At 53.5% G+C, this 14808-nt stretch overlaps 6 non-coding genes across 6 annotated transcripts; all 6 read left to right on the plus strand.

Moving 5' to 3' along the window:
* The first annotated feature begins 1656 nt into the window (after positions 1 to 1656).
* TRNAQ-CUG (transfer RNA glutamine (anticodon CUG)) lies at positions 1657 to 1728 on the plus strand. Its single transcript has one exon. It is a non-coding gene; the product is annotated as a tRNA-Gln (tRNA).
* Positions 1729 to 1962: 234 nt separating this feature from the next.
* On the plus strand, positions 1963 to 2034 carry TRNAD-GUC (transfer RNA aspartic acid (anticodon GUC)). The gene has a single exon. It is a non-coding gene; the product is annotated as a tRNA-Asp (tRNA).
* A 1765-nt stretch (positions 2035 to 3799) lies between these two features.
* Positions 3800 to 3871, plus strand: TRNAQ-CUG (transfer RNA glutamine (anticodon CUG)). The gene has a single exon. It is a non-coding gene; the product is annotated as a tRNA-Gln (tRNA).
* Positions 3872 to 6257: 2386 nt separating this feature from the next.
* On the plus strand, positions 6258 to 6329 carry TRNAD-GUC (transfer RNA aspartic acid (anticodon GUC)). The gene has a single exon. It is a non-coding gene; the product is annotated as a tRNA-Asp (tRNA).
* Positions 6330 to 8094: 1765 nt separating this feature from the next.
* Positions 8095 to 8166, plus strand: TRNAQ-CUG (transfer RNA glutamine (anticodon CUG)). The gene has a single exon. It is a non-coding gene; the product is annotated as a tRNA-Gln (tRNA).
* A 2071-nt stretch (positions 8167 to 10237) lies between these two features.
* On the plus strand, positions 10238 to 10309 carry TRNAQ-CUG (transfer RNA glutamine (anticodon CUG)). The gene has a single exon. It is a non-coding gene; the product is annotated as a tRNA-Gln (tRNA).
* Positions 10310 to 14808: the final 4499 nt, after the last annotated feature.

The raw sequence follows: 14808 nt of genomic DNA on the forward strand, positions 1-14808 counted from the left end.
AATTACAGAAGTTCATCGGATGGCCACCCAGCTCGACACCAAGTGGCACGGCTTTCTGGACCAAGTCAAGCTTTCAACTTCGCAGGACCTGGCCGCTTCACACCATCTGTGGAATCTTCCGCTGGGGTGCGTACTTCTCCCACTTCCACGCCTCTTCCAAGTTCTCAACACCTTTCATCTCTACTTCTCCACAGTCATTGCCAGCAGCCCATTTTCAACCCACAGACCTTGATTTCCTCTTCTCCCATTGCTCGCTCTCGAGACTCTGCGCCTTTGCTTCCACCAGCTCTGGACCTCCTCCATCATGTACACTTCCTGCACCCATGTCCTGAAAACACTACATCTGCAGGCACGCAGATTGAAAGGCGTAGGCGAGTGAGCCCAGTGTGCTCTTTAGCCGATCATTAATGCCCTCCTAAAAGCCCACCACCAGGCCAACATACAGCAGAGTATGCAGCAGATTCATTGCTTTGGCCTCGGGGAGGGACTTTTTGACTCTCTCTACCCCCCCTCCCCGGTGTGCAACACGTTCTAGAGTTGGTCTCCGGTTACAATCTATTAAGATTCCAGTTTTTGCACGCTCAACCCTAATGGGAAGTCCTTGGGCCTCCTCCCCTTCTCTGATCATCTCCAGTCATCCCGTTTGCTAAGGCCTTCATAAGGAATTTGTCCCACGCAGAGCATTCCCTTTCCCCAGCTGGGGCCTGTCTTTGGTGCTGGAGGTTCCCTCTGGTTCCCAGTTTCACCCAGTGGCAACCTGTTTACTACTGAACCTCACGCTCCAAGCCGTCTTCCATATAGCTATTACTACGCTTCAAAGAGTCTTGGGAAAGAGCTTTGGGCGGTAACAAACCATAGCTGTGCTTTCTGCCTGATCGGGTGACTCTTCGCCCTGGTGCCTCATGGCACCTCGAAAGTTTCATCATCTTTTCCTGTTCATCAAGTCTCGATGTGACCTACCTCTTTCCGGATCGCTCTTTCGAAAAATCACCAGGCCCCTGATGAAGGAGATATCCCGAAGGGCTTGCGTTCAAGCAACCGAAAGTCCAAGCGCTAGAAAAAGTGTGCTCGTGATCCTTGCTGGAGTGGAAAAGGATCATCCAGCCTGTGCCACAACCATAGTCGCCTGGTGAGACAAAACAATGCAGAGAGCGTGAAAAAAAAAATCAAAAGGACTTGAGGTTCCGGGAAAAGAGCCATTGCCAGAAGAGGGGTGGCATCATCCTGGGCGGCCTTCCTGTAAGGGCTCGCCTGAAGCCACAGGCAAGGCACCCGCCTGGCCTCCTTATGCTTGACTGGCGCGTGGACCTGGCACTCCTCCCAAGGGTGGAATTTGCGAGAAGCGTTTTGCAAGAAGCCCTTACCACTAGATGAATCGATTGTTGTGACGCCCACCCCTGTCTTGCTGCTTGGGCCATCCCATGTCTACTTCTGCCATGAATGCCCCAGGAAAAGGAGGAAATGATTTGCTGTACTTTTAGCTTTCCCGGTACCTTCGCATGGGAAATTGCCGCCCCTTCATTGACCAAGAGATGGCGATCGACGGTGTAGGGAAAAGATTATAGGAGAGTGGGTCCTAGGGGGGTTAAGGGGGAGTGAGCGTTAGCTACAGGCATAGCGAGGCACAAGAAAAGCGAGAAAGATCCTCGTTCCAGGGGTTCCATGGTGTAACGGTCAGCACTCTGGACTCTGAATCCAGCGATCCGAGTTCAAATCTTGGTGGGACCTTCCTTGCCGAGCCGCCGTTGATTTGAGCCTGGCGACTTGACTTGTCTATTACTGGCGGAAAGGCCAGTGATAGCGGAAGCCGCCCACAAGGCGGATGCCGTGCGAACAAGGTCCGTTGCAAGGGTGATGTCCGGCCGACTGCAAGGCAAACTGAGGAGGCCCACAGCTCTATTGAAAGAGAAGCTGTGCAGCCGTATGTACTTTGGCCAGGAGCAGGTGCTCTGCACCAACTGGTCCTCGTTAGTATAGTGGTGAGTATCCCCGCCTGTCACGCGGGAGACCGGGGTTCGATTCCCCGACGGGGAGGCCGGCTTTTCTTTTCTACCCACCTACCCACACACTCCTCTGCCTCCGCTCAGCTTAACTCCTTGGATGGTCTTTGAAGGAGAAAACGCTCACATTCGCAGCACATAGCAATTACAGAAGTTCATCGGATGGCCACCCAGCTCGACACCAAGTGGCACGGCTTTCTGGACCAAGTCAAGCTTTCAACTTCGCAGGACCTGGCCGCTTCACACCATCTGTGGAATCTTCCGCTGGGGTGCGTACTTCTCCCACTTCCACGCCTCTTCCAAGTTCTCAACACCTTTCATCTCTACTTCTCCACAGTCATTGCCAGCAGCCCATTTTCGACCCACAGACCTTGATTTCCTCTTCTCCCATTGCTCGCTCTCGAGACTCTGCGCCTTTGCTTCCACCAGCTCTGGATCTCCTCCGTCATGTACACTTCCTGCACCCATGTCCTGAAAACACTACATCTGCAGGCACGCAGATTGAAAGGCGTAGGCGAGTGAGCCCAGTGTGCTCTTTAGCCGATCATTAATGCCCTCCTAAAAGCCCACCACCAGGCCAACATACAGCAGAGTATGCAGCAGATTCATTGCTTTGGCCTCGGGGAGGGTCTTTTTGACTCTCTCTACCCCCCCTCCCCGGTGTGCAACACGTTCTAGAGTTGGTCTCCGGTTACAATCTATTAAGATTCCAGTTTTTGCACGCTCAACCCTAATGGGAAGTCCTTGGGCCTCCTCCCCTTCTCTGATCATCTCCAGTCATCCCGTTTGCTAAGGCCTTCATAAGGAATTTGTCCCACGCAGAGCATTCCCTTTCCCCAGCTGGGGCCTGTCTTTGGTGCTGGAGGTTCCCTCTGGTTCCCTGTTTCACCCAGTGGCAACCTGTTTACTACTGAACCTCACGCTCCAAGCCGTCTTCCATATAGCTATTACTACGCTTCAAAGAGTCTTGGGAAAGAGCTTTGGGCGGTAACAAACCATAGCTGTGCTTTCTGCCTGATCGGGTGACTCTTCGCCCTGGTGCCTCATGGCACCTCGAAAGTTTCATCATCTTTTCCTGTTCATCAAGTCTCGATGTGACCTACCTCTTTCCGGATCGCTCTTTCGAAAAATCACCAGGCCCCTGATGAAGTAGATATCCCGAAGGGCTTGGGTTCAAGCAACCGAAAGTCCAAGCGCTAGAAAAAGTGTGCTCGTGATCCTTGCTGGAGTGGAAAAGGATCATGCAGCCTGTGCCACAACCATAGTCGCCTGTTGAGACAAAACAATGCAGAGAGCGTGAAAAAAAAAATCAAAAGGACTTGAGGTTCCGGGAAAAGAGCCATTGCCAGAAGAGGGGTGGCATCATCCTGGGTGGCCTTCCTGTAAGGGATCGCCTGAAGCCACAGGCAAGGCACCCGCCTGGCCTCCTTATGCTTGACTGGCGCGTGGACCTGGCACTCCTCCCAAGGGTGGAATTTGCGAGAAGCGTTTTGCAAGAAGCCCTTACCACTAGATGAATCGATTGTTGTGACGCCCACCCCTGTCTTGCTGCTTGGGCCATCCCATGTCTACTTCTGCCATGAATGCCCCAGGAAAAGGAGGAAATGATTTGCTGTACTTTTAGCTTTCCCGGTACCTTCGCATGGGAAATTGCCGCCCCTTCATTGACCAAGAGATGGCGATCGACGGTGTAGGGAAAAGATTATAGGAGAGTCGGTCCTAGGGGGGTTAAGGGGGAGTGAGCGTTAGCTACAGGCATAGCGAGGCACAAGAAAAGCGAGAAAGATCCTCGTTCCAGGGGTTCCATGGTGTAACGGTCAGCACTCTGGACTCTGAATCCAGCGATCCGAGTTCAAATCTCGGTGGGACCTTCCTTGCCGAGCCGCCGTTGATTTGAGCCTGGCGACTTGACTTGTCTATTACTGGCGGAAAGGCCAGTGATAGCGGAAGCCGCCCACAAGGCGCATGCCGTGCGAACGAGGCCCGTTGCAAGGGTGATGTCCGGCCGACTGCAAGGCAAACTGAGGAGGCCCACAGCTCTATTGAAAGAGAAGCTGTGCAGCCGTATGTACTTTGGCCAGGAGCAGGTGCTCTGCACCAACTGGTCCTCGTTAGTATAGTGGTGAGCGTGACAGGCGGGGATGCCTGTCACGCGGGAGACCGGGGTTCGATTCCCCGACGGGGAGGCCGGCTTTTCTTTTCTACCCACCTACCCCCACACTCCTCTGCCTCCGCTCAGCTTAACTCCTTGGATGGTCTTTGAAGGAGAAAACGCTCACATTCGCAGCACATGGCAATTACAGAAGTTCATCGGATGGCCACCCAGCTCGACACCAAGTGGCACGGCTTTCTGGACCAAGTCAAGCTTTCAACTTCGCAGGACCTGGCCGCTTCACACCATCTGTGGAATCTTCCGCTGGGGTGCGTACTTCTCCCACTTCCACGCCTCTTCCAAGTTCTCAACACCTTTCATCTCTACTTCTCCACAGTCATTGCCAGCAGCCCATTTTCGACCCACAGACCTTGATTTCCTCTTCTCCCATTGCTCGCTCTCGAGACTCTGCGCCTTTGCTTCCACCAGCTCTGGACCTCCTCCGTCATGTACACTTCCTGCACCCATGTCCTGAAAACACTACATCTGCAGGCACGCAGATTGAAAGGCGTAGGCGAGTGAGCCCAGTGTGCTCTTTAGCCGATCATTAATGCCCTCCTAAAAGCCCACCACCAGGGCAACATACAGCAGAGTATGCAGCAGATTCATTGCTTTGGCCTCGGGGAGGGTCTTTTTGACTCTCTCTACCCCCCCTCCCCGGTGTGCAACACGTTCTAGAGTTGGTCTCCGGTTACAATCTATTAAGATTCCAGTTTTTGCACGCTCAACCCTAATGGGAAGTCCTTGGGCCTCCTCCCCTTCTCTGATCATCTCCAGTCATCCCGTTTGCTAAGGCCTTCATAAGGAATTTGTCCCACGCAGAGCATTCCCTTTCCCCAGCTGGGGCCTGTCTTTGGTGCTGGAGGTTCCCTCTGGTTCCCAGTTTCACCCAGTGGCAACCTGTTTACTACTGAACCTCACGCTCCAAGCCGTCTTCCATATAGCTATTACTACGCTTCAAAGAGTCTTGGGAAAGAGCTTTGGGCGGTAACAAACCATAGCTGTGCTTTCTGCCTGATCGGGTGACTCTTCGCCCTGGTGCCTCATGGCACCTCGAAAGTTTCATCATCTTTTCCTGTTCACCAAGTCTCGATGTGACCTACCTCTTTCCGGATCGCTCTTTCGAAAAATCACCAGGCCCCTGATGAAGGAGATATCCCGAAGGGCTTGGGTTCAAGCAACCGAAAGTCCAAGCGCTAGAAAAAGTGTGCTCGTGATCCTTGCTGGAGTGGAAAAGGATCATGCAGCCTGTGCCACAACCATAGTCGCCTGGTGAGACAAAACAATGCAGAGAGCGTGAAAAAAAAAATCAAAAGGACTTGAGGTTCCGGGAAAAGAGCCATTGCCAGAAGAGGGGTGGCATCATCCTGGGCGGCCTTCCTGTAAGGGCTCGCCTGAAGCCACAGGCAAGGCACCCGCCTGGCCTCCTTATGCTTGACTGGCGCGTGGACCTGGCACTCCTCCCAAGGGTGGAATTTGCGAGAAGCGTTTTGCAAGAAGCCCTTACCACTAGATGAATCGATTGTTGTGACGCCCACCCCTGTCTTGCTGCTTGGGCCATCCCATGTCTACTTCTGCCATGAATGCCCCAGGAAAAGGAGGAAATGATTTGCTGTACTTTTAGCTTTCCCGGTACCTTCGCATGGGAAATTGCCGCCCCTTCATTGACCAAGAGATGGCGATCGACGGTGTAGGGAAAAGATTATAGGAGAGTGGGTCCTAGGGGGGTTAAGGGGGAGTGAGCGTTAGCTACAGGCATAGCGAGGCACAAGAAAAGCGAGAAAGATCCTCGTTCCAGGGGTTCCATGGTGTAACAGTCAGCACTCTGGACTCTGAATCCAGCGATCCGAGTTCAAATCTCGGTGGGACCTTCTTTGCCGAGCCGCCGTTGATTTGAGCCTGGCGACTTGACTTGTCTATTACTGGCGGAAAGGCCAGTAATAGCGGAAGCCGCCCACAAGGCGGATGCCGTGCGAACGAGGCCCGTTGCAAGGGTGATGTCCGGCCGACTGCAAGGCAAACTGAGGAGGCCCACAGCTCTATTGAAAGAGAAGCTGTGCAGCCGTATGTACTTTGGCCAGGAGCAGGTTCTCTGCACCAACTGGTCCTCGTTAGTATAGTGGTGAGTATCCCCGCCTGTCACGCGGGAGACCGGGGTTCGATTCCCCGACGGGGAGGCAGGCTTTTCTTTTCTACCCACCTACCCCCACACTCCTCTGCCTCCGCTCAGCTTAACTCCTTGGATGGTCTTTGAAGGAGAAAACGCTCACATTCGCAGCACATGGCAATTACAGAAGTTCATCGGATGGCCACCCAGCTCGACACCAAGTGGCACGGCTTTCTGGACCAAGTCAAGCTTTCAACTTCGCAGGACCTGGCCGCTTCACACCATCTGTGGAATCTTCCGCTGGGGTGCGTACTTCTCCCACTTCCACGCCTCTTCCAAGTTCTCAACACCTTTCATCTCTACTTCTCCACAGTCATTGCCAGCAGCCCATTTTCGACCCACAGACCTTGATTTCCTCTTCTCCCATTCCTCGCTCTCGAGACTCTGCGCCTTTGCTTCCACCAGCTCTGGACCTCCTCCGTCATGTACACTTCCTGCACCCATGTCCTGAAAACACTACATCTGCAGGCACGCAGATTGAAAGGCGTAGGCGAGTGAGCCCAGTGTGCTCTTTAGCCGATCATTAATGCCCTCCTAAAAGCCCACCACCAGGCCAACATACAGCAGAGTATGCAGCAGATTCATTGCTTTGGCCTCGGGGAGGGTCTTTTTGACTCTCTCTACCCCCCCTCCCCGGTGTGCAACACGTTCTAGAGTTGGTCTCCGGTTACAATCTATTAAGATTCCAGTTTTTGCACGCTCAACCCTAATGGGAAGACCTTGGGCCTCCTCCCCTTCTCTGATCATCTCCAGTCATCCCGTTTGCTAAGGCCTTCATAAGGAATTTGTCCCACGCAGAGCATTCCCTTTCCCCAGCTGGGGCCTGTCTTTGGTGCTGGAGGTTCCCTCTGGTTCCCAGTTTCACCCAGTGGCAACCTGTTTACTACTGAACCTCACGCTCCAAGCCGTCTTCCATATAGCTATTACTACGCTTCAAAGAGTCTTGGGAAAGAGCTTTGGGCGGTAACAAACCATAGCTGTGCTTTCTGCCTGATCGGGTGACTCTTCGCCCTGGTGCCTCATGGCACCTCGAAAGTTTCATCATCTTTTCCTGTTCATCAAGTCTCGATGTGACCTACCTCTTTCCGGATCGCTCTTTCGAAAAATCACCAGGCCCCTGATGAAGGAGATATCCCGAAGGGCTTGGGTTCAAGCAACCGAAAGTCCAAGCGCTAGAAAAAGTGTGCTCGTGATCCTTGCTGGAGTGGAAAAGGATCATGCAGCCTGTGCCACAACCATAGTCGCCTGGTGAGACAAACCAATGCAGAGAGCGTGAAAAAAAAAATCAAAAGGACTTGAGGTTCCGGGAAAAGAGCCATTGCCAGAAGAGGGGTGGCATCATCCTGGGCGGCCTTCCTGTAAGGGCTCGCCTGAAGCCACAGGCAAGGCACCCGCCTGGCCTCCTTATGCTTGACTGGCGCGTGGACCTGGCACTCCTCCCAAGGGTGGAATTTGCGAGAAGCGTTTTGCAAGAAGCCCTTACCACTAGATGAATCGATTGTTGTGACGCCCACCCCTGTCTTGCTGCTTGGGCCATCCCATGTCTACTTCTGCCATGAATGCCCCAGGAAAAGGAGGAAATGATTTGCTGTACTTTTAGCTTTCCCGGTACCTTCGCATGGGAAATTGCCGCCCCTTCATTGACCAAGAGATGGCGATCGACGGTGTAGGGAAAAGATTATAGGAGAGTCGGTCCTAGGGGGGTTAAGGGGGAGTGAGCGTTAGCTACAGGCATAGCGAGGCACAAGAAAAGCGAGAAAGATCCTCGTTCCAGGGGTTCCATGGTGTAACGGTCAGCACTCTGGACTCTGAATCCAGCGATCCGAGTTCAAATCTCGGTGGGACCTTCTTTGCCGAGCCGCCGTTGATTTGAGCCTGGCGACTTGACTTGTCTATTACTGGCGGAAAGGCCAGTGATAGCGGAAGCCGCCCACAAGGCGGATGCCGTGCGAACGAGGCCCGTTGCAAGGGTGATGTCCGGCCGACTGCAAGGCAAACTGAGAAGGCCCACAGCTCTATTGAAAGAGAAGCTGTGCAGCCGTATGTACTTTGGCCAGGAGCAGGTGCTCTGCACCAACTGGTCCTCGTTACTATAGTGGTGAGTATCCCCGCCTGTCACGCGGGAGACCGGGGTTCGATTCCCCGACGGGGAGGCCGGCTTTTCTTTTCTACCCACCTACCCCCACACTCCTCTGCCTCCGCTCAGCTTAACTCCTTGGATGGTCTTTGAAGGAGAAAACACTCACATTCGCAGCACATGGCAATTACAGAAGTTCATCGGATGGCCACCCAGCTCGACACCAAGTGGCACGGCTTTCTGGACCAAGTCAAGCTTTCAACTTCGCAGGACCTGGCCGCTTCACACCATCTGTGGAATCTTCCGCTGGGGTGCGTACTTCTCCCACTTCCACGCCTCTTCCAAGTTCTCAACACCTTTCATCTCTACTTCTCCACAGTCATTGCCAGCAGCCCATTTTCAACCCACAGACCTTGATTTCCTCTTCTCCCATTGCTCGCTCTCAAGACTCTGCGCCTTTGCTTCCACCAGCTCTGGACCTCCTCCGTCATGTACACTTCCTGCACCCATGTCCTGAAAACACTACATCTGCAGGCACGCAGATTGAAAGGCGTAGGCGAGTGAGCCCAGTGTGCTCTTTAGCCGATCATTAATGCCCTCCTAAAAGCCCACCACCAGGCCAACATACAGCAGAGTATGCAGCAGATTCATTGCTTTGGCCTCGGGGAGGGTCTTTTTGACTCTCTCTACCCCCCCTCCCCGGTGTGCAACACGTTCTAGAGTTGGTCTCCGGTTACAATCTATTAAGATTCCAGTTTTTGCACGCTCAACCCTAATGGGAAGTCCTTGGGCCTCCTCCCCTTCTCTGATCATCTCCAGTCATCCCGTTTGCTAAGGCCTTCATAAGGAATTTGTCCCACGCAGAGCATTCCCTTTCCCCAGCTGGGGCCTGTCTTTGGTGCTGGAGGTTCCCTCTGGTTCCCTGTTTCACCCAGTGGCAACCTGTTTACTACTGAACCTCACGCTCCAAGCCGTCTTCCATATAGCTATTACTACGCTTCAAAGAGTCTTGGGAAAGAGCTTTGGGCGGTAACAAACCATAGCTGTGCTTTCTGCCTGATCGGGTGACTCTTCGCCCTGGTGCCTCATGGCACCTCGAAAGTTTCATCATCTTTTCCTGTTCATCAAGTCTCGATGTGACCTACCTCTTTCCGGATCGCTCTTTCGAAAAATCACCAGGCCCCTGATGAAGTAGATATCCCGAAGGGCTTGGGTTCAAGCAACCGAAAGTCCAAGCGCTAGAAAAAGTGTGCTCGTGATCCTTGCTGGAGTGGAAAAGGATCATGCAGCCTGTGCCACAACCATAGTCGCCTGTTGAGACAAAACAATGCAGAGAGCGTGAAAAAAAAAATCAAAAGGACTTGAGGTTCCGGGAAAAGAGCCATTGCCAGAAGAGGGGTGGCATCATCCTGGGTGGCCTTCCTGTAAGGGATCGCCTGAAGCCACAGGCAAGGCACCCGCCTGGCCTCCTTATGCTTGACTGGCGCGTGGACCTGGCACTCCTCCCAAGGGTGGAATTTGCGAGAAGCGTTTTGCAAGAAGCCCTTACCACTAGATGAATCGATTGTTGTGACGCCCACCCCTGTCTTGCTGCTTGGGCCATCCCATGTCTACTTCTGCCATGAATGCCCCAGGAAAAGGAGGAAATGATTTGCTGTACTTTTAGCTTTCCCGGTACCTTCGCATGGGAAATTGCCGCCCCTTCATTGACCAAGAGATGGCGATCGACGGTGTAGGGAAAAGATTATAGGAGAGTCGGTCCTAGGGGGGTTAAGGGGGAGTGAGCGTTAGCTACAGGCATAGCGAGGCACAAGAAAAGCGAGAAAGATCCTCGTTCCAGGGGTTCCATGGTGTAACGGTCAGCACTCTGGACTCTGAATCCAGCGATCCGAGTTCAAATCTCGGTGGGACCTTCCTTGCCGAGCCGCCGTTGATTTGAGCCTGGCGACTTGACTTGTCTATTACTGGCGGAAAGGCCAGTGATAGCGGAAGCCGCCCACAAGGCGCATGCCGTGCGAACGAGGCCCGTTGCAAGGGTGATGTCCGGCCGACTGCAAGGCAAACTGAGGAGGCCCACAGCTCTATTGAAAGAGAAGCTGTGCAGCCGTATGTACTTTGGCCAGGAGCAGGTGCTCTGCACCAACTGGTCCTCGTTAGTATAGTGGTGAGCGTGACAGGCGGGGATGCCTGTCACGCGGGAGACCGGGGTTCGATTCCCCGACGGGGAGGCCGGCTTTTCTTTTCTACCCACCTACCCCCACACTCCTCTGCCTCCGCTCAGCTTAACTCCTTGGATGGTCTTTGAAGGAGAAAACGCTCACATTCGCAGCACATGGCAATTACAGAAGTTCATCGGATGGCCACCCAGCTCGACACCAAGTGGCACGGCTTTCTGGACCAAGTCAAGCTTTCAACTTCGCAGGACCTGGCCGCTTCACACCATCTGTGGAATCTTCCGCTGGGGTGCGTACTTCTCCCACTTCCACGCCTCTTCCAAGTTCTCAACACCTTTCATCTCTACTTCTCCACAGTCATTGCCAGCAGCCCATTTTCGACCCACAGACCTTGATTTCCTCTTCTCCCATTGCTCGCTCTCGAGACTCTGCGCCTTTGCTTCCACCAGCTCTGGACCTCCTCCGTCATGTACACTTCCTGCACCCATGTCCTGAAAACACTACATCTGCAGGCACGCAGATTGAAAGGCGTAGGCGAGTGAGCCCAGTGTGCTCTTTAGCCGATCATTAATGCCCTCCTAAAAGCCCACCACCAGGGCAACATACAGCAGAGTATGCAGCAGATTCATTGCTTTGGCCTCGGGGAGGGTCTTTTTGACTCTCTCTACCCCCCCTCCCCGGTGTGCAACACATTCTAGAGTTGGTCTCCGGTTACAATCTATTAAGATTCCAGTTTTTGCACGCTCAACCCTAATGGGAAGTCCTTGGGCCTCCTCCCCTTCTCTGATCATCTCCAGTCATCCCGTTTGCTAAGGCCTTCATAAGGAATTTGTCCCACGCAGAGCATTCCCTTTCCCCAGCTGGGGCCTGTCTTTGGTGCTGGAGGTTCCCTCTGGTTCCCAGTTTCACCCAGTGGCAACCTGTTTACTACTGAACCTCACGCTCCAAGCCGTCTTCCATATAGCTATTACTACGCTTCAAAGAGTCTTGGGAAAGAGCTTTGGGCGGTAACAAACCATAGCTGTGCTTTCTGCCTGATCGGGTGACTCTTCGCCCTGGTGCCTCATGGCACCTCGAAAGTTTCATCATCTTTTCCTGTTCACCAAGTCTCGATGTGACCTACCTCTTTCCGGATCGCTCTTTCGAAAAATCACCAGGCCCCTGATGAAGGAGATATCCCGAAGGGCTTGGGTTCAAGCAACCGAAAGTCCAAGCGCTAGAAAAAGTGTGCTCGTGATCCTTGCTGGAGTGGAAAAGGATCATGCAGCCTGTGCCACAACCATAGTCGCCTGGTGAGACAAAACAATGCAGAGAGCGTGAAAAAAAAAATCAAAAGGACTTGAGGTTCCGGGAAAAGAGCCATTGCCAGAAGAGGGGTGGCATCATCCTGGGCGGCCTTCCTGTAAGGGCTCGCCTGAAGCCACAGGCAAGGCACCCGCCTGGCCTCCTTATGCTTGACTGGCGCGTGGACCTGGCACTCCTCCCAAGGGTGGAATTTGCGAGAAGCGTTTTGCAAGAAGCCCTTACCACTAGATGAATCGATTGTTGTGACGCCCACCCCTGTCTTGCTGCTTGGGCCATCCCATGTCTACTTCTGCCATGAATGCCCCAGGAAAAGGAGGAAATGATTTGCTGTACTTTTAGCTTTCCCGGTACCTTCGCATGGGAAATTGCCGCCCCTTCATTGACCAAGAGATGGCGATCGACGGTGTAGGGAAAAGATTATAGGAGAGTGGGTCCTAGGGGGGTTAAGGGGGAGTGAGCGTTAGCTACAGGCATAGCGAGGCACAAGAAAAGCGAGAAAGATCCTCGTTCCAGGGGTTCCAAGGTGTAACGGTCAGCACTCTGGACTCTGAATCCAGCGATCCGAGTTCAAATCTCGGTGGGACCTTCCTTGCCGAGCCGCCGTTGATTTGAGCCTGGCGACTTGACTTGTCTATTACTGGCGGAAAGGCCAGTGATAGCGGAAGCCGCCCACAAGGCGGATGCCGTGCGAACGAGGCCCGTTGCAAGGGTGATGTCCGGCCGACTGCAAGGCAAACTGAGGAGGCCCACAGCTCTATTGAAAGAGAAGCTGTGCAGCCGTATGTACTTTGGCCAGGAGCAGGTGCTCTGCACCAACTGGTCCTCGTTAGTATAGTGGTGAGTATCCCCGCCTGTCACGCGGGAGACTGGGGTTCGATTCCCCGACGGGGAGGCCGGCTTTTCTTTTCTACCCACCTACCCACACACTCCTCTGCCTCCGCTCAGCTTAACTCCTTGGATGGTCTTTGAAGGAGAAAACGCTCACATTCGCAGCACATGGCAATTACAGAAGTTCATCGGATGGCCACCCAGCTCGACACCAAGTGGCACGGCTTTCTGGACCAAGTCAAGCTTTCAACTTCGCAGGACCTGGCCGCTTCACACCATCTGTGGAATCTTCCGCTGGGGTGCGTACTTCTCCCACTTCCACGCCTCTTCCAAGTTCTCAACACCTTTCATCTCTACTTCTCCACAGTCATTGCCAGCAGACCATTTTCGACCCACAGACCTTGATTTCCTCTTCTCCCATTGCTCGCTCTCGAGACTCTGCGCCTTTGCTTCCACCAGCTCTGGACCTCCTCCGTCATGTACACTTCCTGCACCCATGTCCTGAAAACACTACATCTGCAGGCACGCAGATTGAAAGGCGTAGGCGAGTGAGCCCAGTGTGCTCTTTAGCCGATCATTAATGCCCTCCTAAAAGCCCACCACCAGGCCAACATACAGCAGAGTATGCAGCAGATTCATTGCTTTGGCCTCGGGGAGGGTCTTTTTGACTCTCTCTACCCCCCCTCCCCGGTGTGCAACACGTTCTAGAGTTGGTCTCCGGTTACAATCTATTAAGATTCCAGTTTTTGCACGCTCAACCCTAATGGGAAGTCCTTGGGCCTCCTCCCCTTCTCTGATCATCTCCAGTCATCCCGTTTGCTAAGGCCTTCATAAGGAATTTGTCCCACGCAGAGCATTCCCTTTCCCCAGCTGGGGCCTGTCTTTGGTGCTGGAGGTTCCCTCTGGTTCCCAGTTTCACCCAGTGGCAACCTGTTTACTACTGAACCTCACGCTCCAAGCCGTCTTCCATATAGCTATTACTACGCTTCAAAGAGTCTTGGGAAAGAGCTTTGGGCGGTAACAAACCATAGCTGTGCTTTCTGCCTGATCGGGTGACTCTTCGCCCTGGTGCCTCATGGCACCTCGAAAGTTTCATCATCTTTTCCTGTTCATCAAGTCTCGATGTGACCTACCTCTTTCCGGATCGCTCTTTCGAAAAATCACCAGGCCCCTGATGAAGGAGATATCCCGAAGGGCTTGGGTTCAAGCAACCGAAAGTCCAAGCGCTAGAAAAAGTGTGCTCGTGATCCTTGCTGGAGTGGAAAAGGATCATGCAGCCTGTGCCACAACCATAGTCGCCTGGTGAGACAAAACAATGCAGAGAGCGTGAAAAAAAAAATCAAAAGGACTTGAGGTTCCGGGAAAAGAGCCATTGCCAGAAGAGGGGTGGCATCATCCTGGGCGGCCTTCCTGTAAGGGCTCGCCTGAAGCCACAGGCAAGGCACCCGCCTGGCCTCCTTATGCTTGACTGGCGCGTGGACCTGGCACTCCTCCCAAGGGTGGAATTTGCGAGAAGCGTTTTGCAAGAAGCCCTTACCACTAGATGAATCGATTGTTGTGACGCCCACCCCTGTCTTGCTGCTTGGGCCATCCCATGTCTACTTCTGCCATGAATGCCCCAGGAAAAGGAGGAAATGATTTGCTGTACTTTTAGCTTTCCCGGTACCTTCGCATGGGAAATTGCCGCCCCTTCATTGACCAAGAGATGGCGATCGACGGTGTAGGGAAAAGATTATAGGAGAGTGGGTCCTAGGGGGGTTAAGGGGGAGTGAGCGTTAGCTACAGGCATAGCGAGGCACAAGAAAAGCGAGAAAGATCCTCGTTCCAGGGGTTCCATGGTGTAACGGTCAGCACTCTGGACTCTGAATCCCGCGATCCGAGTTCAAATCTCGGTGAGACCTTCTTTGCCGAGCAGCTGTTGATTTGAGCCTGGCGACTTGACTTGTCTATTACTGGCGGAAAGGCCAGTGATAGCGGAAGCCGCCCACAATGCGGATGCCGTGCGAACGAGGCCCGTTGCAAGGGTGATGTCCGGCCGACTGCAAGGCAAACTGAGGAGGCCCACAGCTCTATTGAAAGAGAAGCTGTGCAGCCGTATGTACTTT

This window comes from Staurois parvus, unplaced genomic scaffold (assembly GCF_062004578.1).
Source record: "Staurois parvus isolate SC_StPar_1 unplaced genomic scaffold, SC_StPar_1.0 ptg000126l, whole genome shotgun sequence".
Taxonomy (NCBI): domain Eukaryota; kingdom Metazoa; phylum Chordata; class Amphibia; order Anura; family Ranidae; genus Staurois; species Staurois parvus.